Below are 24,674 nucleotides of genomic sequence, written 5' to 3' on the forward strand. Positions count from 1 at the left end.
TAATGTTACCAGTAGGGATAGTGACCCCTATAGTAGCCCCTGTAGCAATATTGGCCCAGTAGTAATTGTGACCCCCATAGTGGTCCCAGTATTATTAGTGACCCTCTCCCCCCTAGGGGCCCCAGTAGTGATAGTGACCTCATAGTAGCCACAATAGTGATCCCTATAATGGTCCTAGTAGTAGTAATTACCCCCGTAGTGGCCCCAGTAGAAATAGTGACCCCCCATAGTGGTCGCAGTAGTGATAGTAACCCCCTAGTGTCCCCAGTAGTGAAATTGACCCCTATAATGGTCCTAGTAGTAATAGTGACCCCCACAGTGGTCCCAGTACTGATGGTGACCCCCCCAATAGTCCCAGGGATGCTGCCTGGCCAGAAACCAATAGCAACTCCACTATTGGTTCCTGGGTGGGCAGCGTCCTTACAAGCTTTATACTCACCCCGCCCGCAGCTCTGGTTCGGCGGCAGCCGCTGGTGGGTCTGTGCCCGCGGACCTCTCACCTCAGCGCAGAAGTCAGCGGTCACAGACTGGAGGTGCTGGTTGGGTGAGTAGAGGCGATGCCTGTAGTTATAAGCGCAGCTCCCATTGTAATTGCAGGCGCCTGTAAGATTTGGGGGATGGATTCTGGGTCTTCCCTGTCTGAAGCCGGAATTATGTCTAGCTTAGATACAAGATGTGATCCGGGGGTTTGGGGGCTGGGGCATGGCGGCTCTAGTACCCTGTTGTACCACCTCTAGCTTGGATACAAGATGTGATATGGGTGGGCATGGCGGCTCTAGTACCCTGTTGTACCACCTCGAGCTTGGATACAAGATGTGATACGGGGGCATGGAGGCTCTAGTACCCTGTTGTACCACCTCGAGCTTGGATACAAGATGTGATACGGGGGCATGGAGGCTCTAGTACCCTGTTGTACGGCCTCTAGCTTGGATACAAGATCTGATACGGGGGGCATGTGGGCGCTAGTACCCGGTTGTACCACCTCTAGCTTGGATACAAGATGTGATACGGTGGGCATGGAGGCTCTAGTACCCTGTTGTACCACCTCCAGCTTGGATACAAGATGTGATACGGATGGGCATGGAGGCTCTAGTACCCTGTTGTACCGCCTCTAGCTTGGATACAAGATGTGATACGGGTGGGCATGGAGGCTTTAGTACCCTGTTGTACCACCTCTAGCTTAGATACAGGATGTGATACGGGGGCATGGAGGCTCTAGTACCCTGTTGTACTGCCTCTAGCTTGGATACAAGATGTGATACGGGTGGGCATGGAGGCTTTAGTACCCTGTTGTACCACTTCTAGCTTAGATACAGGATGTGATACGGGGGGCATGGAGGCTCTAGTACCCTGTTGTACCACCTCCAGCTTGGATACAAGATGTGATACGGATGGGCATGGAGGCTCTAGTACCCTGTTGTACCGCCTCTAGCTTGGATACAAGATGTGATACGGGGGGCATGGAGGCTCTGGTACCCTGTTGTACTGCCTCTAGCTTGGATACAAGATGTGATACGGGTGGGCATGGAGGCTTTAGTACCCTGTTGTACCACCTCTAGCTTAGATACAGGATGTGATACGGGGGCATGGAGGCTCTAGTACCCTGTTGTACTGCCTCTAGCTTGGATACAAGATGTGATACGGGTGGGCATGGAGGCTTTAGTACCCTGTTGTACCACTTCTAGCTTAGATACAGGATGTGATACGGGGGCATGGAGGCTCTAGTACCCTGTTGTACCACCTCTAGCTTGGATACAAGATGTGATATGGGGGCATGGAGGCTCTAGTACCCTGGTGTACCACCTCTAGCTTGGATACAAGATGTGATACGGGGCATGGAGGCTCTAGTACCCTGTTGTACGGCCTCTAGCTTGGATACAAGATCTGATACAGGGGGCATGTGGGCGCTAGTACCCGGTTGTACCACCTCTAGCTTGGATACAAGATGTGATACGGTGGGCATGGAGGCTCTAGTACCCTGTTGTACCACCTCCAGCTTGGATACAAGATGTGATACGGATGGGCATGGAGGCTCTAGTACCCTGTTGTACCGCCTCTAGCTTGGATACAAGATGTGATACGGGGGGCATGGAGGCTCTGGTACCCTGTTGTACTGCCTCTAGCTTGGATACAAGATGTGATACGGGTGGGCATGGAGGCTTTAGTACCCTGTTGTACCACCTCTAGCTTAGATACAGGATGTGATACGGGGGCATGGAGGCTCTAGTACCCTGTTGTACTGCCTCTAGCTTGGATACAAGATGTGATACGGGTGGGCATGGAGGCTTTAGTACCCTGTTGTACCACTTCTAGCTTAGATACAGGATGTGATACGGGGGCATGGAGGCTCTAGTACCCTGTTGTACAGCCTCCAGCTTGGATACAAGATGAGATACGGACGGGCATGGAGGCTCTAGTACCCTGTTGTACCACCTCCAGCTTGGATACAAGATATGATACGGGGGGCATGGAGGCTCTAGTACCCTGTTGTACACCTCTAGCTTGGATACAAGATGTGATATGGAGGGCATGGAGGCTCTAGTACCCTGTTGTACCGCCTCTAGCTTGGATACAAGATGTGATATGGAGGGCATGGAGGCTCTAGTACCCTGTTGTACACCTCTAGCTTGGATACAAGATGTGATACGGATGGGCATGGAGGCTCTAGTACCCTGTTGTACCGCCTCTAGCTTGGATACAAGATGTGATACAGGCATGGAGGCTCTAGTACCCTGTTGTACCACCTCTAGCTTGGATACAAGATGTGATACGGTGGGCATGGAGGCTCCAGTACCCTGTTGTACCGCCTCTTCTTTGGATACATGATGTGATACGGACGGGCATGGAGGCTCTAGTACCCTGTTGTACCGCCTCTAGCTTAGATACAAGATGTGATACGGGCGGGCATTGAGGCTCTAGTACCCTGTTGTACCGCCTCTAGCTTGGATACAAGATGTGATACAGATGGGCATGGAGACTCTAGTACCCTGTTGTACTGCCTCTAGCTTGGATACATGATGTGATACGGGTGGGCATGGAGGCTCTAGTACCCTGTTGTACCACCTCTAGCTTGGATACAAGATGTGATACAGGTGGGCATGGAGGCTCTAGTATCCTGTTGTACTGCCTCTAGCTTGGATACAAGATGTGATACAGGAGGCATGGAGGCTCTAGTACCCTGTTGTACCGCCTCTAGCTTAGATACAAGATGTGATACGGGGGGCATGGAGGCTCTAGTACCCTGTTGTACCGCCTCTAGCTTAGATACAAGATGTGATACGGGGGACATGGAGGCTCTAGTACCCTGTTGTACCGCCTCTAGCTTAGATACAAGATGTGATACGGGGGGCATGGAGGCTATAGTACCCTGTTGTACCGCCTCTAGCTTGGATACAAGATGTGATACGGGGGGCATGGAGGCTCTAGTACCCTGTTGTACCACCTCTAGCTTGGATACAAGATGTGATACGGGGGGCATGGAGGCTCTAGTACCCTGTTGTACCACCTCTAGCTTGGATACAAGATGTGATACGGTGGGCATGGAGGCTCTAGTACCCTGTTGTACCACCTCTAGCTTGGATACAAGATGTGATACGGGGGGCATGGAGGCTCTAGTACCCTGGTGTACCACCTCTAGCTTGGATACAAGATGTGATACGGGGGCATGGAGGCTCTAGTACCCTGTTGTACAGCCTCTAGCTTGGATACAAGATCTGATACAGGGGGCATGTGGGCGCTAGTACCCGGTTGTACCACCTCTAGCTTGGATACAAGATGTGATACGGTGGGCATGGAGGCTCTAGTACCCTGTTGTACCACCTCCAGCTTGGATACAAGATGTGATACGGATGGGCATGGAGGCTCTAGTACCCTGTTGTACCGCCTCTAGCTTGGATACAAGATGTGATACGGGGGGCATGGAGGCTCTGGTACCCTGTTGTACTGCCTCTAGCTTGGATACAAGATGTGATACGGGTGGGCATGGAGGCTTTAGTACCCTGTTGTACCACCTCTAGCTTAGATACAGGATGTGATACGGGGGCATGGAGGCTCTAGTACCCTGTTGTACTGCCTCTAGCTTGGATACAAGATGTGATACGGGTGGGCATGGAGGCTTTAGTACCCTGTTGTACCACTTCTAGCTTAGATACAGGATGTGATACGGGGGCATGGAGGCTCTAGTACCCTGTTGTACCGCCTCCAGCTTGGATACAAGATGAGATACGGACGGGCATGGAGGCTCTAGTACCCTGTTGTACCACCTCCAGCTTGGATACAAGATATGATACGGGGGGCATGGAGGCTCTAGTACCCTGTTGTACACCTCTAGCTTGGATACAAGATGTGATATGGAGGGCATGGAGGCTCTAGTACCCTGTTGTACCGCCTCTAGCTTGGATACAAGATGTGATATGGAGGGCATGGAGGCTCTAGTACCCTGTTGTACACCTCTAGCTTGGATACAAGATGTGATACGGATGGGCATGGAGGCTCTAGTACCCTGTTGTACCGCCTCTAGCTTGGATACAAGATGTGATACAGGCATGGAGGCTCTAGTACCCTGTTGTACCACCTCTAGCTTGGATACAAGATGTGATACGGCGGGCATGGAGACTCTAGTACCCTGTTGTACCACCTCTAGCTTGGATACAAGATGTGATACGGGGGGCATGGAGGCTCTAGTACCCTGTTATACCGCCTCTAGCTTGGATACAAGATGTGATACGGTGGGCATGGAGGCTCCAGTACCCTGTTGTACCGCCTCTTCTTTGGATACATGATGTAATACGGACGGGCATGGAGGCTCTAGTACCCTGTTGTACCGCCTCTAGCTTAGATACAAGATGTGATACAGGGGGCATGGAGGCTCTAGTATCCTGTTGTACTGCCTCTAGCTTGGATACAAGATGTGATACAGATGGGCATGGAGACTCTAGTACCCTGTTGTACTGCCTCTAGCTTGGATACATGATGTGATACGGGTGGGCATGGAGGCTCTAGTACCCTGTTGTACCACCTCTAGCTTGGATACAAGATGTGATACAGGTGGGCATGGAGGCTCTAGTATCCTGTTGTACTGCCTCTAGCTTGGATACAAGATGTGATACAGGAGGCATGGAGGCTCTAGTACCCTGTTGTACCGCCTCTAGCTTAGATACAAGATGTGATACGGGGGGCATGGAGGCTCTAGTACCCTGTTGTACCGCCTCTAGCTTAGATACAAGATGTGATACGGGGGACATGGAGGCTCTAGTACCCTGTTGTACCGCCTCTAGCTTAGATACAAGATGTGATACGCGGGGCATGGAGGCTATAGTACCCTGTTGTACCGCCTCTAGCTTGGATACAAGATGTGATACGGGGGGCATGGAGGCTCTAGTACCCTGTTGTACCACCTCTAGCTTGGATACAAGATGTGATACGGGGGGCATGGAGGCTCTAGTACCCTGTTGTACCACCTCTAGCTTGGATACAAGATGTGATACGGTGGGCATGGAGGCTCTAGTACCCTGTTGTACCACCTCTAGCTTGGATACAAGATGTGATACGGGGGGCATGGAGGCTCTAGTACCCTGTTGTACCGCCTCTAGCTTGGATACAAGATGTGATACGGGGGGCATGGAGGCTCTAGTACCCTGTTGTACAGCCTCCAGCTTGGATACAAGATGAGATACGGACGGGCATGGAGGCTCTAGTACCCTGTTGTACCACCTCCAGCTTGGATACAAGATATGATACGGGGGGCATGGAGGCTCTAGTACCCTGTTGTACACCTCTAGCTTGGATACAAGATGTGATATGGAGGGCATGGAGGCTCTAGTACCCTGTTGTACCGCCTCTAGCTTGGATACAAGATGTGATATGGAGGGCATGGAGGCTCTAGTACCCTGTTGTACACCTCTAGCTTGGATACAAGATGTGATACGGATGGGCATGGAGGCTCTAGTACCCTGTTGTACCGCCTCTAGCTTGGATACAAGATGTGATACAGGCATGGAGGCTCTAGTACCCTGTTGTACCACCTCTAGCTTGGATACAAGATGTGATACGGTGGGCATGGAGGCTCCAGTACCCTGTTGTACCGCCTCTTCTTTGGATACATGATGTGATACGGACGGGCATGGAGGCTCTAGTACCCTGTTGTACCGCCTCTAGCTTAGATACAAGATGTGATACGGGCGGGCATTGAGGCTCTAGTACCCTGTTGTACCGCCTCTAGCTTGGATACAAGATGTGATACAGATGGGCATGGAGACTCTAGTACCCTGTTGTACTGCCTCTAGCTTGGATACATGATGTGATACGGGTGGGCATGGAGGCTCTAGTACCCTGTTGTACCACCTCTAGCTTGGATACAAGATGTGATACAGGTGGGCATGGAGGCTCTAGTATCCTGTTGTACTGCCTCTAGCTTGGATACAAGATGTGATACAGGAGGCATGGAGGCTCTAGTACCCTGTTGTACCGCCTCTAGCTTAGATACAAGATGTGATACGGGGGGCATGGAGGCTCTAGTACCCTGTTGTACCGCCTCTAGCTTAGATACAAGATGTGATACGGGGGACATGGAGGCTCTAGTACCCTGTTGTACCGCCTCTAGCTTAGATACAAGATGTGATACGGGGGGCATGGAGGCTATAGTACCCTGTTGTACCGCCTCTAGCTTGGATACAAGATGTGATACGGGGGGCATGGAGGCTCTAGTACCCTGTTGTACCACCTCTAGCTTGGATACAAGATGTGATACGGGGGGCATGGAGGCTCTAGTACCCTGTTGTACCACCTCTAGCTTGGATACAAGATGTGATACGGTGGGCATGGAGGCTCTAGTACCCTGTTGTACCACCTCTAGCTTGGATACAAGATGTGATACGGGGGGCATGGAGGCTCTAGTACCCTGGTGTACCACCTCTAGCTTGGATACAAGATGTGATACGGGGGCATGGAGGCTCTAGTACCCTGTTGTACGGCCTCTAGCTTGGATACAAGATCTGATACAGGGGGCATGTGGGCGCTAGTACCCGGTTGTACCACCTCTAGCTTGGATACAAGATGTGATACGGTGGGCATGGAGGCTCTAGTACCCTGTTGTACCACCTCCAGCTTGGATACAAGATGTGATACGGATGGGCATGGAGGCTCTAGTACCCTGTTGTACCGCCTCTAGCTTGGATACAAGATGTGATACGGGGGGCATGGAGGCTCTGGTACCCTGTTGTACTGCCTCTAGCTTGGATACAAGATGTGATACGGGTGGGCATGGAGGCTTTAGTACCCTGTTGTACCACCTCTAGCTTAGATACAGGATGTGATACGGGGGCATGGAGGCTCTAGTACCCTGTTGTACTGCCTCTAGCTTGGATACAAGATGTGATACGGGTGGGCATGGAGGCTTTAGTACCCTGTTGTACCACTTCTAGCTTAGATACAGGATGTGATACGGGGGCATGGAGGCTCTAGTACCCTGTTGTACCGCCTCCAGCTTGGATACAAGATGAGATACGGACGGGCATGGAGGCTCTAGTACCCTGTTGTACCACCTCCAGCTTGGATACAAGATATGATACGGGGGGCATGGAGGCTCTAGTACCCTGTTGTACACCTCTAGCTTGGATACAAGATGTGATATGGAGGGCATGGAGGCTCTAGTACCCTGTTGTACCGCCTCTAGCTTGGATACAAGATGTGATATGGAGGGCATGGAGGCTCTAGTACCCTGTTGTACACCTCTAGCTTGGATACAAGATGTGATACGGATGGGCATGGAGGCTCTAGTACCCTGTTGTACCGCCTCTAGCTTGGATACAAGATGTGATACAGGCATGGAGGCTCTAGTACCCTGTTGTACCACCTCTAGCTTGGATACAAGATGTGATACGGCGGGCATGGAGACTCTAGTACCCTGTTGTACCACCTCTAGCTTGGATACAAGATGTGATACGGGGGGCATGGAGGCTCTAGTACCCTGTTATACCGCCTCTAGCTTGGATACAAGATGTGATACGGTGGGCATGGAGGCTCCAGTACCCTGTTGTACCGCCTCTTCTTTGGATACATGATGTAATACGGACGGGCATGGAGGCTCTAGTACCCTGTTGTACCGCCTCTAGCTTAGATACAAGATGTGATACAGGGGGCATGGAGGCTCTAGTATCCTGTTGTACTGCCTCTAGCTTGGATACAAGATGTGATACAGATGGGCATGGAGACTCTAGTACCCTGTTGTACTGCCTCTAGCTTGGATACATGATGTGATACGGGTGGGCATGGAGGCTCTAGTACCCTGTTGTACCACCTCTAGCTTGGATACAAGATGTGATACAGGTGGGCATGGAGGCTCTAGTATCCTGTTGTACTGCCTCTAGCTTGGATACAAGATGTGATACAGGAGGCATGGAGGCTCTAGTACCCTGTTGTACCGCCTCTAGCTTAGATACAAGATGTGATACGGGGGGCATGGAGGCTCTAGTACCCTGTTGTACCGCCTCTAGCTTAGATACAAGATGTGATACGGGGGACATGGAGGCTCTAGTACCCTGTTGTACCGCCTCTAGCTTAGATACAAGATGTGATACGGGGGGCATGGAGGCTATAGTACCCTGTTGTACCGCCTCTAGCTTGGATACAAGATGTGATACGGGGGGCATGGAGGCTCTAGTACCCTGTTGTACCACCTCTAGCTTGGATACAAGATGTGATACGGGGGGCATGGAGGCTCTAGTACCCTGTTGTACCACCTCTAGCTTGGATACAAGATGTGATACGGTGGGCATGGAGGCTCTAGTACCCTGTTGTACCACCTCTAGCTTGGATACAAGATGTGATACGGGGGGCATGGAGGCTCTAGTACCCTGTTGTACCGCCTCTAGCTTGGATACAAGATGTGATACGGGGGGTTTGGAGGTATACAGGTTGTGTTTGGTATCCTGCAGCATATCGCTCCACATTTGCTGTAACGGAACCTTTGGCTCGTGTAAATTCGTGGGCTGGTGAAGTTGGCGTCCCAGATGGTCCCATACATGTCCTATTAGTGATAAATCTGGTGACTGGGCGGCCCCGGAAGTGACAATGTTGTGGGGGCTCCTGGGACCCCCTTGTGTGCGGCTGAGCATTATCCTGCTGCCTCTTGGAATCCGCCATGAGAGGAACACATGGCTGCAGGATGTCCTGAACATATCGCTGAGCGGTCATTGTCACCACTACTAGGGGGCCGGCTGTTGTATGCAATGGACCCCCAGACCATCACACCAGCAGGGGGCAGGATTGAGACGCTCACCCCGAGGTCTCCAGACAAACACAGGGGTCAGAGGTTGTACATGTAATGGGGGTTATAGTAGGTGACAGAAGCTGTACATATAATGGGGCCATAAGACCAAATGTCCTTCAGCCAAGCACCTGGGAATGGTTCCAAAAGACAAAGGGGTGTAATGATGGCGCCCCCTGTCTCTGGATGGCGGACAATGCAACAGTAAAGCTGCTGGTGCTTGTTGGATGATCAGACATTTCTCTCTACTGGTGGTCTGTAGGGGGCGTCCTGAGCCCGGTCACCTTGTGTGCCCTCACCCATCCACTGGTCCCAACACCCCCTAACAGTCTGGTCAGACGCTCCTCTCTACTGGTGGTCTGTAGGGGGCATCCAGAGCCGGGTCACGTTGTGTGCCCTCATCCACTGGTCCCAACACCTCCTAACAGTCTGGTCAGACACTCCTCTCTACTGGTGGTCTGTAGGGGGCGTCCTGAGCCCGGTCACCTTGTGTGCCCTCACCCATCCACTGGTCCCAACACCCCCTAACAGTCTGGTCAGACGCTCCTCTCTACTGGTGGTCTGTAGGGGGCATCCAGAGCCGGGTCACGTTGTGTGCCCTCATCCACTGGTCCCAACACCTCCTAACAGTCTGGTCAGACGCTCCTCTCTACTGGTGGTCTGTAGGGGGCGTCCTGAGCCCGGTCACCTTGTGTGCCCTCACCCATCCACTGGTCCCAACACCCCCTAACAGTCTGGTCAGACGCTCCTCTCTACTGGTGGTCTGTAGGGGGCGTCCTGAGCCCGGTCACCTTGTGTGCCCATCCACTGGTCCCAACACCTCCTAACAGTCTGGTCAGATGGTCCTCTCTACTGGTGGTCTGTAGGGGGCGTCCTGAGCCTGGTCACCTTGTGTGCCCTCATCCACTGGTCTCAACACCCCCTAACAGCCTGGTCAGACGCTCCTCTCTACTGGTGGTCTGTAGGGGGCGTCCTGAGCCCGGTCACCTTGTGTGCCCTCACCCATCCACTGGTCTCAACACCTCCTAACAGTCTGGTCAGACTCTCCTCTCTACTAGTGGTCTGTAGGAGGGCGTCCTGAGCCCGGTCACCTTGTGTGCCCTCACCCATCCACTGGTCTCAACACCTCCTAACAGTCTGGTCAGACTCTCCTCTCTACTAGTGGTCTGTCGAGGGGTCCTGAGCCCGGTCACCTTGTGTGCCCTCATCCACTGGTCCCAACACCTCCTAACAGTCTGGTCAGACACTCCTCTCTACTGGTGGTCTGTAGGGGGCGTCCTGAGCCCGGTCACCTTGTGTGCCCTCACCCATCCACTGGTCCCAACACCCCCTAACAGTCTGGTCAGACGCTCCTCTCTACTGGTGGTCTGTAGGGGGCATCCAGAGCCGGGTCACGTTGTGTGCCCTCATCCACTGGTCCCAACACCTCCTAACAGTCTGGTCAGACACTCCTCTCTACTGGTGGTCTGTAGGGGGCGTCCTGAGCCCGGTCACCTTGTGTGCCCTCACCCATCCACTGGTCCCAACACCCCCTAACAGTCTGGTCAGACGCTCCTCTCTACTGGTGGTCTGTAGGGGGCATCCAGAGCCGGGTCACGTTGTGTGCCCTCATCCACTGGTCCCAACACCTCCTAACAGTCTGGTCAGACGCTCCTCTCTACTGGTGGTCTGTAGGGGGCGTCCTGAGCCCGGTCACCTTGTGTGCCCTCACCCATCCACTGGTCCCAACACCCCCTAACAGTCTGGTCAGACGCTCCTCTCTACTGGTGGTCTGTAGGGGGCGTCCTGAGCCCGGTCACCTTGTGTGCCCATCCACTGGTCCCAACACCTCCTAACAGTCTGGTCAGATGGTCCTCTCTACTGGTGGTCTGTAGGGGGCGTCCTGAGCCTGGTCACCTTGTGTGCCCTCATCCACTGGTCCCAACACCCCCTAACAGCCTGGTCAGACGCTCCTCTCTACTGGTGGTCTGTAGGGGGCGTCCTGAGCCTGATCACCTTGTGTGCCCTCACCCATCCACTGGTCTCAACACCTCCTAACAGTCTGGTCAGACGCTCCTCTCTACTGGTGGTCTGTAGGAGGGCGTCCTGAGCCCGGTCACCTGGTGTGCCAACATCCACTGGTCCCAACACCTCCTAATAGTCTGGTCAGACACTCCTCTCTACTGGTGGTCTGTAGGGGGCGTCCTGAGCCTGGTCACCTTGTGTGCCCTCACACATCCACTGGTCCCAACACCTCCTAACAGTCTGGTCAGACACTCCTCTCTACTGGTGGTCTGTAGGGCGCATCCTGAGCCTGGTCACCTTGTGTGCCCTCACACATCTACTGGTCCCAACACCTCCTAATAGTCTGGTCAGACACTCCTCTCTACTGGTGGTCTGTAGGGGGCGTCCTGAGCCTGGTCACCTTGTGTGCCCTCACACATCCACTGGTCCCAACACCTCCTAACAGTCTGGTCAGACGCTCCTCTCTACTGGTGGTCTGTAGGGCGCATCCTGAGCCTGGTCACCTTGTGTGCCCTCACACATCTACTGGTCCCAACACCTCCTAATAGTCTGGTCAGACACTCCTCTCTACTGGTGGTCTGTAGGGGGCGTCCTGAGCCTGGTCACCTTGTGTGCCCTCACACATCCACTGGTCCCAACACCTCCTAACAGTCTGGTCAGACACTCCTCTCTACTGGTGGTCTGTAGGGCGCATCCTGAGCCTGGTCACCTTGTGTGCCCTCACACATCTACTGGTCCCAACACCTCCTAACAGTCTGGTCAGACGCTCCTCTCTACTGGTGGTCTGTAGGGGGCGTCCTGAGCCCGGTCACCTTATGTGCCCCCATCCACTGGTCCCAACACCTCCTAACAGTCTGGTCAGATGCTCCTCTCTACTGGTGGTCTGTAGGGGGTGTCCTGAGCCCGGTCACCTAGTGTGCCTTCACACATCCACTGGTCCCAACACCTAACAGTCTGGTCAGACACTCCTCTCTACTGGTGGTCTGTAGGGGGCGTCCTGAGCCCTGTCACCTTGTGTGCCCATCCACTGGTCCCAACACCTCCTAACAGTCTGGTCAGACGCTCCTCTCTACTGGTGGTCTGTAGGGGGCGTCCTGAGCCCAGTCACCTTGTGTGCCCCCATCCACTGGTCCCAACACCCCCTAACAGTCTGGTCAGATGCTCCTCTCTACTGGTGGTCTGTAGGGGGCATCCTGTGCCCGGTCGCCTTGTGCATCCTCACACATCCACTGTTCCCAACACCTCCTAACAGTCTGGCTCCTCTCTACTGGTCGTCTGTAGGGGGCGTCCTGAGCCCGGTCACCTTGTGTGCCCTCACACATCCACTGGTCCCAACACCTCCTAACAGTCTGGTCAGATGCTCCTCTCTACTGGTGGTCTGTAGGGGGTGTCCTGAGCCCGGTCACCTTGTGTGCCTTCACGCATCCACTGGTCCCAACACCTCCTAACAGTCTGGTCAGACGCTCCTCTCTACTGGTGCTCTGTAGGCCGCATCCTGAGCCCGGTCACCTTGTGTGCCCCCCATCCACTGGTCCCAACACCCCCTAACAGTCTGGCCAGATGCTCCTCTCTACTGGTGGTCTGTAGGGGGTGTCCTGAGCCGGGTCACCTTGTGTGCCCTCACACATCCACTGGTCCCAACACCTCCTAACAGTCTGGTCAGATGCTCCTCTCTACTGGTGGTCTGTAGGGGGCGTCCTGAGCCCGGTCACCTTGTGTGCCCCCCATCCACTGGTCCCAACACCCCCTAACAGTCTGGCCAGATGCTCCTCTCTACTGGTGGTCTGTAGGGGGTGTCCTGAGCCCGGTCACCTTGTGTGCCCTCACACATCCACTGGTCCCAACACCTCCTAACAGTCTGGTCAGACGCTCCTCTCTACTGGTGGTCTGTAGGGGGCGTCCTGAGCCCGGTCACCTTGTGTGCCCCCCATCCACTGGTCCCAACACCCCCTAACAGTCTGGCCAGATGCTCCTCTCTACTGGTTGTCTGTAGGGGGTGTCCTGAGCCCGGTCACCTTGTGTGTTCCCCATGCACTGGTCCCAACACCTCCTAATAGTCTGGTTCCTCTCTACTGGTGGTCTGTTGTGGGCGTCCTGAGCCCTGTCCCCTTGTGTGCCCTCACACATCCACTGCTCCCAACACCCCCTAACAGTCTGGTCAGAATGGCCTGGTGGGGGGCAGTTCATCGATATGACCATTCAGCTCCTCACATCCCAATAATCCGCCCGCTCTCAGACTCTGATAACGGGGTCTCTTCTCTCCATCGTAGAGGAGTCTAGTGGTCAACAAGCACTACAAGCAGAAAAAGAGGTCACTACACACATTATTTGTACATCTCCCCAAGATAAAACCGCAGCAAGAGGATCACTTCTTCTGGGGGCGCAGGAGGGATTTTGATAAATAGTGTAGTTTGAGTAAGCCTTTTGGCTTTTATTCTCATTCAAAGACTTTATAATCTCTTCTATTTGTAGAGCAAACAGACCGAATTACAGATGTGTCTCTGAGGTGCTGTATATTATATATAGGGGGTCAGTAGAGGTGATCCACTCCACTGCTTTAACCATAAAGAAGAAAGAAAGGAGAGCGTTTTGGTAGACATAAATGTACAAAACTAAATGGAGTAATTATAATAATGCCTACAAGTGATATATTAAGTATCCACTAAAAAGTGGAGAGCAGCAGATCAGGTGCACCAGAAGCACACAAGGGGAAAACAACAGAAGCACCAAAGGGGAAAGAAACGGTTAGGTCCGGCAGACCGAGGCGTCGTCCTGTCTCCTGAGTCTTCTTCTGTATCTTCCAGCACTCACAGGGTTAGTGTGTCTGGCTCCTCCAACCAGCCTATTGTGCTTCCTATGTAAACCCTCCAGACCTTAGCCACAATGCTCGGTGTTGGTGTTCATTCCCTGGGTGCACACAAGCTGCCGGTGCAGCCATCTGTCCTTGTGTTGTTCAAGACTATAAATCTAATCCCAGAATCCTCTGCATCTGAAATACATTCTCCCTCTGACATAGGCAAGAGATAAATCATCTGTCTCATTAAAGGGCCAGCACGAACCCAGCTTTCCCATCCCCAACTTGTCAGACCCTTCCAAGGTTATTTAACATACCCCCTCCACTAGAGTGTGCCTCAGCGATACATTCATAGTGCCTGTGTGAATGGGTGACTGTATCCTGCTTCATGCTTGGCTTTGACCCTCTGCCTGATTACCCAGCTTTCCCATACTCTGCCTTTCCTGACCTCGGCTCCTTATATGGACTAGGTTTTGCTTGAATTGAGCAGGTTTTTGTCTTCTTTTGCCACAATGCTAGGATGTAAACCCCAAGGCATGTCCTAGCTTCCTTCACCAATACACTCTATGAAGGTTGTCTTCATCATATCCTTACTCTCTGGGTAACTTGGAGCGATGGGATTCTATCACTGCCAATCTACATGATGTGATGGCCACATTCTAGAGTTTTGGACCTCTTCCGCTATATCATGCCTGTGGCATCAGACAGCACGTTACACAGGACTGTCCTGGAATAACCAGGTTATTGCTGCCTTCTAGAAAGGTCTGACTGGTTGTGCTGAGGATGACCTGGCTGGCCAAAGTCTCCTAAATAGTCTGCATTACTGGATCGGTTTAGCATCTGTTCCTACCAGAGGCCTCGTCAGACTCGAGCCCAGGCAGGTCTACAGAATGAAGAAGATGCAATAATAAGCCGTGCCTCTACTGCGTACGGGAGTGTCTTACCAAGCAGGGCCTGTCCTTGGGGTCAGAGACTCTCTAGCCAAGTTCACCTGTGCTCCTGCCCTCTTCTCTGAACAGGCCTACCTTGTATTCAGGTCTACCGCTAACATTCTGCATGGTGTGGTGGTGGCTTGGCATCACATACCGACTGTAGACCTGGAGAAGCCGCTCACTATTGCTTCCATGCATGGAAAACTAATTCCCAACATAATCTAGTATCACTGGACCTATGGAGTACATCTCCTCCTACAACCCCTAAATGTAAATTCTCATCTGACCAGTTTGTATCCCAGTAGAACACAGAATTACCTAATTTAGAAATTGATAGCAGCGAAAGATCTCACAAAAGTTGGGCGGGTAACAAAAGGCTGGAAAAGTAAGTGATACTAATGAAAATCAGTTGCGGGGTCAATTTCCTACTGCGTCACATGGCTGTGTGTAAAGCCTCGTTCACAGGTGCGCTGTTTTGGTGCAGTAGAGGCGTGTAAAAAGATCGCAGCTATACTGCACTAAACATCAGGTGAGTTCCAGCTGTTTGAAGTAGGTGCGTGTCATCCAGCTCCCATAGGAGTCAATGGAAACTGCTGCACAGCACGCACCACCAGTAGGACAGGTCCTACCTTCTCAAGCACCACCAGTAGGACAGGTCCTACCTTCTCACGCACCACCAGTAGGACAGGTCCTACCTTCTCACGCACCACCAGTAGGACAGGTCCTACCTTCTCACGCACCACCAGTAGGACAGGTCCTACCTTCTCACGCACCACCAGTAGGACAGGTCCTACCTTCTCACGTACCACCAGTAGGACAGGTCCTACCTTCTCACGCATCACCAGTAGGACAGGTCCTACCTTCTCACGCATCACCAGTAGGACAGGTCCTACCTTCTCACGTACCACCAGTAGGACAGGTCCTACCTTCTCACGTACCACCAGTAGGACAGGTCCTACCTTCTCACGTACCACCAGTAGGACAGGTCCTACCTTCTCACGCACCACCAGTAGGACAGGTCCTACCTTGTCACGCACCACCAGTAGGACAGGTCCTACCTTCTCACGCACCACGGACCTTAGATGCGACTTTGCAGTCACATGTTTTGTCTTTGGTGCGTGAATTCAGGGCGTCTAACATTCTTTCATGTGAACCCATGGGTTCTTATAAAAGCACTCTTTTCAGGCGCCTATAATGCGTGAAAACAGCGCTCGTGTGAACAAGGCCTGCACACAACATTTACACGGGCAAGCCCTATATTGGGTGGAGAAACTTGGCCCGGTATCGCGCCTGTCAAGATGCATCTTACCCACGGGTGCCAGGTGGTTTTCATGCAAAAAAGCCTCACATCACTTCTGGGAAATTGCGATCCTCTGGCGCTCGATTCCCGTGCATCTGAGGATCGGCGTTTCCATCGCACTCGTGTGCATATTACACAGCATGCAATGTGTTTGACTGTCCTATTGAAAACAATGGGAAACGCGTTCCAACAATGGAATGGACAGCGGTCTCCCTTGGCGTCGGTCTGCTGTGAATAATATCCGGGGAGACGAGATCTACAGATGGTTGTATTCTTGTTTTCTGTACATTTCTTTATCTTTTATACAGCGGCCCGACATTTTTTGTAATTGGGGTTGTGCTCTGCCTACACCGATCAGTTCTCTGCTTCTGGGTGGTCCTGGTTCTGCACTCGTGTGATCTGGTCACTTGCTGGGACCCTTCTGTCAGTCTCATTGCTTGTGGAAGTCCCATTGATAAGCTGCTGCACCTCTGCATCTCCCTGGTTTTCCAGTATACCAACCATGTTGACGTCATAAGCTAAAAGCAAGCAGAGACTCTTCCGCGGTATAGGCCCTAAGACTGTCCCATTGACCTGGTACTCCTCCTCATGGTCTTGTATACCCACTGTCTTTCCCCGACACTAAAGCCATGTCTGACTAACGAAGAACATTAAGAATGGACTCCTTTGCAGGTCTTTCTTCCCAATGAGTGCACGATTGTTCTTTGTGGAGGTTAAAAAAAAATGGTCCTGTACATCCATCAACTACCACGCTGTGACTGTAATCACCGTGAAGAACAAACGCCCATTGCCATTGATCAAAGCACTCCTTGACAGGGGGGTTAAAGTCTGAGATTAGACCCCAGAGGCACCTGCAACCTGATTCATATCAAGAAGGATGATGGGTGGAACTGGTTCTGACCATAAGGAATATCTTGTGATGCCCTTTGGCCTCGGCTGTCTTCCAGGAGTTGGCCAACCACATCTTGAGGGACCAGCTCTGTTCTGTGGAGTAGTTATCTGGATGGCATCTTGCTCTACGCTCCAGATCTGATTCACATGGTCTTGGAACAGCTTAGGGGAGAGATTTTATGCTAAAGTCAAGAAATGCTTGTTCAAAAAATGCAGTCTTCCATTCCTGGGTTACATGTTGTCTGACCGCGGACTCCAGATGGACCCTGATAGACTTTCCTCAGTGCTTGACTGGCCCAGTTCACATGGGTTCTTGGGTTTTGCTAACTTACAGTTTGCACTGCATTTCTCTTCTCTCATTCTTGGGAAGGGCAAGAAAGTGTCTTAGCAGGGTGAATTGGCCTTGCAGGAGCTAAAGTGTGCGCTTCTTCCAGCATTGGTTCTTCATTGTTCTGATGCTTTCATCTTGGAGTTGATGCCCCTTCATGGCAGCAGAAGTGTTTTCCCTTCAGAACTGCTCTAGACGTAGAAGCCTGACTACATGGTTTTTATTCTCCTATGAAAAAGAATTAATTGGGGTTTGAGAGCTCCTGCCCATCAAGTTGGCTCTGCTTGAGTGAGCCATTCACCCGGTGACCATACCGGAATCTCCCATCTGCTCAGTGCTTGGACCCCACGACATGCACAGTGGCCACTCTTCTTCACCTGCTTTAAGGCCTTGTGCACATTTAGGCCACGTTCACAAAGTCTCGTTGTTACAATGCTACAAATCTCATGTATGTGAAGCCCATGCTTTCCTATGGGTTACTTCACATGTGCGATGTTTTGTAGCATGTGACATCCCAACACAAAAACCTTGTGGGTCCGGCGATATTACCACGACTCGTGAGGTTTTGTAGCCCATGTTTACCTATGGAGCTTTCCTCTCTGTTGCATGGCACGAAAACGTTGTACTGTCAAAGCCCTAGTCTAAGCACCAACTGCAGGCAAAAATAAACAAAAAAACATGCATCCCCCTAGAAGCGCTCTTAGTCCAGCCACGTCTTCTCCCCGGGTCCCGACACTGCTTCTTTTCATCATCTTCTTGCCGGGGATTGAAAAATCCCTGCCTCCTAGAAGCGCTTGCTGTGATTGGCTGAACCAATCACAGCCATTCATCGAGTGGTCGCTGTAATTGGCTAAGTGTCAGCCAATCATAGCCAGCACTTTCAGGAAGTGGGATTTTTCAATCCCAGGCCAGAAGAAAAAAAGACGACCAGTGCCGGGGACCAGAAAGAAGCTGCAGCAGAGCCACGGACCGCGCTTCTAGGTGATGTAAACTTTTTAAAAATGTTTTTTTCTTTAGCTACAGCTTATTTCCAGGGTAGGGCTTATATTTCACCCCCCCTATATCCCTTTTCCCCAAAAATCCTTGCATGTGGTGCTACAAAGTCGCGGTATCACCTTGAGAAACTGCAGTCCTATCGCACGGACTAACCCTGCGATTTTGTTGTGGCGATGCCGTGTCGCCTGTGTGAACGAGGCCTTACCGTGACACCTGCTCATCTGCTGTCCAATACACCGACTGTTCGCACTTTGACATGAATTTGCATGTCCTAATTTTCATCCATGATATGGACAAGAATAAGGAGCTAACTCCATTGCATGTGCTGAATGAAACCAATCAGCCGGCTGTCCGTATTTTGGGCATTTTTTCACATCTGACACAAGGATAAAAATATGCTAGTGTGTCAGAGGCCTAACTTTGTATAGCACTTCTGATGTGCTGACAAGAATGTCAAGGCAGATGCCCTCAGAGCCTCAGCATATCACCGGCCCTGTTGGCTCTTCTCTGTGATACCTCTTCAACTAAGGGACATTCCTCCTGGCAAGATCTTTGTTTCAGAGACCAAGCGTAGACTAATACTGGTCTGGAGACCCAACTCTACAGTGCCAGAACATCCTAGAGTTCGTAAGATCTAATCTCTCTTCCTTACTGATGGCCAACCTTGTCAAAAGACGTCCATGAATTTGTCTCCGTCTTTGAGATCTCTGCCAGGAACAAGTCCTCTTGCTAGAGACCAGCCAACCTCTGCTATGGCTGCCTGTTCCAGAGTCTTCCTATTATCTGGGTAGTTGTGGACCAAGGGCCCTTTTACACGGGAACGAGCATCGCTCAGTGAATGGAGGTGGAGCAGGCCAAGGATCGTTTCGTCCGCCTCCATTCACTACAAATAGGCAGTCATTCATAAGTAAGTGGCCGTCTGTTTACACGGCCCATCCGCTGTTGTTTTCTGCATGCATAAACTGAAAGACCAATGAGACGCAAACTAATTCTTGTTGGTTGTTCAGTCAGGCAGCATTTACACGGAACGATATCATTCAAATTCCCATTGGATGCAGAATCTGAACGGTTAATTGGTCCATGTAGGAGGGATGTCGCACTTTTTCTTGCCTGGTCTTCCTTGAGCTGCCCATCTTGCCTGTCAAACATATCGTCCACATGTGTGTTTTACAGTTACACGTTGTATCCAACAGAGGAGTACAAGTTGTGGAGAGCCTTGTGTGGTCTTCAGGAAGTCAAGCTGGGCTTTGCTTTGGCCTACCATTCCCAATGCACATGTGGAGCAAGCTAACTAGACTGTGGAGTGCTACCTGCATCATTTTGCCTTTTCGCCATGGGCAGAGTCTTCCTGTAGTAACCAGACCAGTGGTCAGCAACCTCATATTCCTCTTGCTGGTGCCTCCAAAGTAGAACATCAGCGATTCTTCTGATCCAGCAGGACTTCCCTGTCCCAGGCAGCTACTCCAATGAAATGGAATGCAGATAAAAGCGTAGACCTCCTTCTTGTTCCTCTCCTGATGCCTAGTTGTCCTTTAGAATCCTCTTCATGAAGATGCCTTCCTGTTTGCTCCCATTTTCCTTGGGTTGTGGTGTCCTACAGGTTGTCTTTTTTTGTGGCGTATCACAATTTCTTTCCCCATGTCCCCTTTTGATGCCAATGATTCTTAATTACTTCTCAAGTTTTTCTATCTTGTTTCCTGCTTCCACTGCGGCTGGAGATGAATTTTTGAAGTCAAGGATACTCTGGATGCTAAGAGTGAGGGAAGGGTTATACTATCTGGTGGACTGGAAAGGCTTTGGTCATGAAGATTGGTCGTGGGAGCCATTGGAGAATATAATACTCTTCTCAAGAAATTTTAGCTGGACTCAGGACTTAAAAAGAGGTGTAATAGTAGAGTGTCCTGGCCTCCCCTCTGCTGGGGTGGTGTGAGCCACTATGCTGGTGTTTTGGTTCTTCAGTGCTTTTGTGTCTGTCTGGCACTGGTGGTGGGGGGCGGCCGGGGGGTCTGGGGCTGTTGGAGCTTATTTCCCCCTCACCTTGGGCTCTGTGCTCTTCAATTGTTCTAGCAGTCTCCTGGAAGTAAAGGAGAGCATGGCTGGGTGCAGTGGTTCCTCAGACTTTCTTCTGGGTTTTCTTTGCTTATTTGACGAGTGTGTTCACTTGGATTGTTGTATCTTTATTTCCAGGTATCCGGGTTAGAGAGCACCCCAGGCTCCGGCGTGAGTACGTCCTTATCAGGACGTTACACTCACTATTTATGTAGGAACGTTCCTATTTTAGAGTCCCATTGGGATAGCACCCGTTTATCTTATTTTCTCTTGCCCATTAACTGTTTGCTTTCCAGGATCTGTGGTGTTCCTGTTTTTAGAAATACAGTTACCACTTGCTGGCAGGGCACATGACACCCTATCCATCTGGCTGTTTCCTCTGCATGTTTGGCTCACCTCTTAAAGGGCCAGCATATGCATCCAGCTTTCCTGGCCCCTACCTGTCCAGACACCTGCAGGGTTATTACAAGCACTTTCTCCCACTGGAGGATGCCTGAGCAATAAGTTTTCTAGTGATTCTGTGAAGGTGTATCTGTATACTACTTGATTCTATGCCTTTTTTACCCAGCTTTTCCAAACTTTGCCTGTCCTGACCTTCTATAAACTAGTCTGAACGCCATCTGTCCTGATGCTCTGCCTGTTAATCATATTGATTGAACTCGGAATGTTTTTCCGATTAGGTTCTTGCCTGTCCCTTTTCGTACTACTCGGCTGCACTGAGACTAATTCTGCAGACACAACTTGGGACTTCCCTGCAGTGAAGACCAGATCCCTCTAAAGCCAGGGGAACACGTGGAGGAGCCCAAAAGCCAAGTCCGTCAATGACACAGTGCCTCCACATCTGCCGTTACATGGGAATACTAGATGAAGGCGATTGTCACAGCCATCAGTTCTGCAGACTGCTATAGGCAAAGACTAGTTAAAGGGAGGCTAGTAAATGGCCACTCCGCCCTAATCAGGAAAGCTGAACACAGGGGTTTAGCTGGGAGTCCCCCGATCGGCGTGCCTCCGAGTGGAGGAGACCACCGTGATATTTAGCCGCCTGCACTTTCCTGCTCTGCTCACTAATTTCAATAGCCTGTACTTCTGTTCCTCTGTGAGTGGCCTGACGAACGAGCTAGTACGACTCCATACTGCATAGCCGAGGCTGAATAATGGCTAACGACGTTCCTCGCCTGCCTATCTGGACAGCAGCAGTGTTCTGCACTGTTCTGTTGCTTCATAGTTAAACTGAGAGTCCCGGTATTAAAGGGATCCTGTCACCAGGTTCATAAAGCTCTGATGCCCGGAGGCAGGCTGTGCCAGCTTCTCTCCGCCTGTAGCATGTGGACTGACAGCTTTTGTGTATAGAGGTAAACTGTCACTCTGCATGCTGCGGGTGGGGAGAGGTGGGCATGCTCCGCTCTGAGTCAAACTTTATGAACTTGGCACCAGAATACCTCTAAGTTGTATGGCAGTGATGCCCAATGTAACCATTTTGTCCTCCAGGGGAGGGGCGGCGGCGACGACACACTGAACTTCAAACATGCGTAAACTTATCTTTAGCCTTTATTTGGCACGGCACACTCCAAATAAAACACAACATCCTTATAATCCAATAAGGTGCCCGACCCAGGGTGCTCAGGCCCACACAGATGGCATTCCCACCTCAGGCTGGATCACACAGTCCATATACAACCCACCTGGGTGTTGAGGTTACAGTGGTCACCCCTATCAACCTCCCGCCTTGCCTGGTCTGCACTAGACCCTGGGGCTAGCAGCCCTACCAGCTCCACTGAGCTGGCTCTCTCAGCCAACATCTCCCCTGACTGTAGCTGGAATGCACACTTCTATCCCACCTCCTGACCACACATGTGGGCGTTTTCACTTTTCTCAGGCACCAGAATGCCTGTCTGTTGCCCCCTACAGGCTCTTCTCTGTAGTGCACCTCTACACCGGTTGATACTGAAGGGCCCCATGTGCTGGCAGAGGATGGCCGGTCACCAGACAAGCTTGTGCTGTTGTGATTTATGAGTCTTTTCCAGTATTTCTTTATGTATTAGAAGTCACTGAGTGTAGAGTGGAGTCCTGGACTGTAACATGTTATATGAAGCTTATTTAAAGCCTCAATCACACGGGCAGTTTTTGGTGACGATTTTAATTGTTTCTTTCGCCAAAGTTAAGAGTAATTCCAAGAGGAATAGAAAACATAAAGTGCAGATTTCTCTCTTTCTCCTTCCTGCTGGATCCACTTCTGGCTGTGGCTTAAAACTGCACCAAAAACTACCTGTGTGTTTCCAACCTAATGGGAATGTAATACTTATGTCGACTTTCAGACCTAAAAATCAAAACATATAATTCATTTTTTAAAATCCTGACAGACAATCCCGGTGCGACCTCAGAGGGAAACCTCATGTTATCGGTAAATTATAAGGTAGAAGATGAAGATATGGTGCAGCGCTCTTCAGGAGAAAACCTCATTACCATCAATGTACCTCCAGGACTGCACAGTACAGATCCATCATATAATCCCCCTAATTATGAGGAACCTTCCCCTGACCAATCACAGATGGTTACCACAACTGTGGGGCGGAACGGTGGGAAAAGGTATCAATGTGGTGAATGTGGAAAACAGTTTGCAAACAGCTCAAATCTTTACACACACCGAAGAAGTCACACCGGGGAGAAGCCGTATTCATGTACGGAATGTGGGAAATGTTTTATATATAAATCACATCTTGTTATACATGAGAGAAGCCACACAGGAGAGAAGCCGTATTCATGTGCAGAATGTGGGAAATGTTTTACTACTAAAGCCAAAGTTAAGGATCATGAGAGAATTCACACAGGAGAGAAACCATTTACATGTTTTAAATGTGGGAAAGGTTTTATAAAAAAATCAGTTCTTGTTATACATGACAGAAGTCACACAGGAGAGAAGCCGTATTCATGTTCATATTGTCAGAAGTCTTTTGTTAAAAAATCTCATCTTGTAAGACATGAAAAAATTCACACAGGAGAGAAGCCGTATTCATGTTCAGAATGTGGGAAATGTTTTATAAATAAGTCAGAACTTGTTACACATGACAGAAGTCACACTGGAGAGAAGCCGTATTCATGTGCAGAATGCGGGAAATGTTTTGCAAGTAAATCAGATCTTCTTAAACATGAGAGAATTCACACAGGAGAGAGAACATTTATATGTTTAGAATGTGGAAATTGTTTTATAAAGAAATCTGATCTTGTTACACATGAGAAAAGTCACACAGGAGAGAAGCCGTATTCATGTGCAGAATGAGGGAAATGTTTTATAAATAAGTCAGAACTTGTTACACATGACAGAAGCCACACAGGGGAGAAGCCGTATTCATGTGCAGAATGAGGGAAATGTTTTATAAATAAGTCAGAACTTGTTACACATGAGAGAAGCCACACAGGAGAGAAGCCGTATTCATGTGCAGAATGTGGGAAATGTGTTATAAATAAGTCAGAACTTGTTACACATGACAGAAGCCACACAGGAGAGAAGCCGTATTCATGTGCAGAATGTGGGAAATGTGTTATTGCTAAAGCTAAATTTATGGATCATCAAAGAAGTCACACAACTGAAAATTTTGATTTTCTATATATGGCAAATGACTTACAAAGAAATCAAATTTTGAAACTTATAAGAAAATTCACGCAGAGAAGAAACCAGATTGTTTGTTTGAAAGGTGTGAAATACTAAAAATAATGTTAGCCCATCAGCTATTCGCAGTCATTAAACAGCCAATAAACGTCTTTTGAGTGGAATTAAGCTGGATCTTCCAAACATCCAAATTACGTTTATCTTAACTGTCACCAGGCTTCATGGAGAAAAAGTGTTGTGGCCCCATGATGGTTCGGTGGTCAGAACTGCTGTCATCCAGTGCTGTCGTTCAGGGTTCAGTCTATATATTCTCTGTGTTTGTGTGAGTTTCTACTCACATGGCTGTAGCATACTAATAGGGGAATTTAGATTGTGAACCCTGATGAGGTCAGGGACCCGTTGTAGGTAAGGACAATGTCTGTGGAATATGTTTGCACTATATAAGGGTGCCTACCCACTAGCGTTTATTTTCCCTGTGAAATTCGCAACCTTTTTTTCTGCAGGAGTC

The 24,674-nt window shown here is 50.5% G+C and overlaps 1 protein-coding gene and 1 pseudogene across 1 annotated transcript in view; both read left to right on the plus strand.

Annotated features, from left to right (window-relative positions):
* Nucleotides 1-24,674, plus strand: part of LOC136617429 (zinc finger protein 300-like) — a 1,148,901-nt gene that overhangs the window by 247,742 nt on the left and 876,485 nt on the right. The gene's annotated exons all lie outside the window — the stretch shown is intronic.
* Nucleotides 22,191-24,364, plus strand: LOC136617705 (zinc finger protein 84-like; annotated as a pseudogene).

This window comes from Eleutherodactylus coqui, chromosome 1 (assembly GCF_035609145.1).
Source record: "Eleutherodactylus coqui strain aEleCoq1 chromosome 1, aEleCoq1.hap1, whole genome shotgun sequence".
Classification (NCBI taxonomy): domain Eukaryota; kingdom Metazoa; phylum Chordata; class Amphibia; order Anura; family Eleutherodactylidae; genus Eleutherodactylus; species Eleutherodactylus coqui.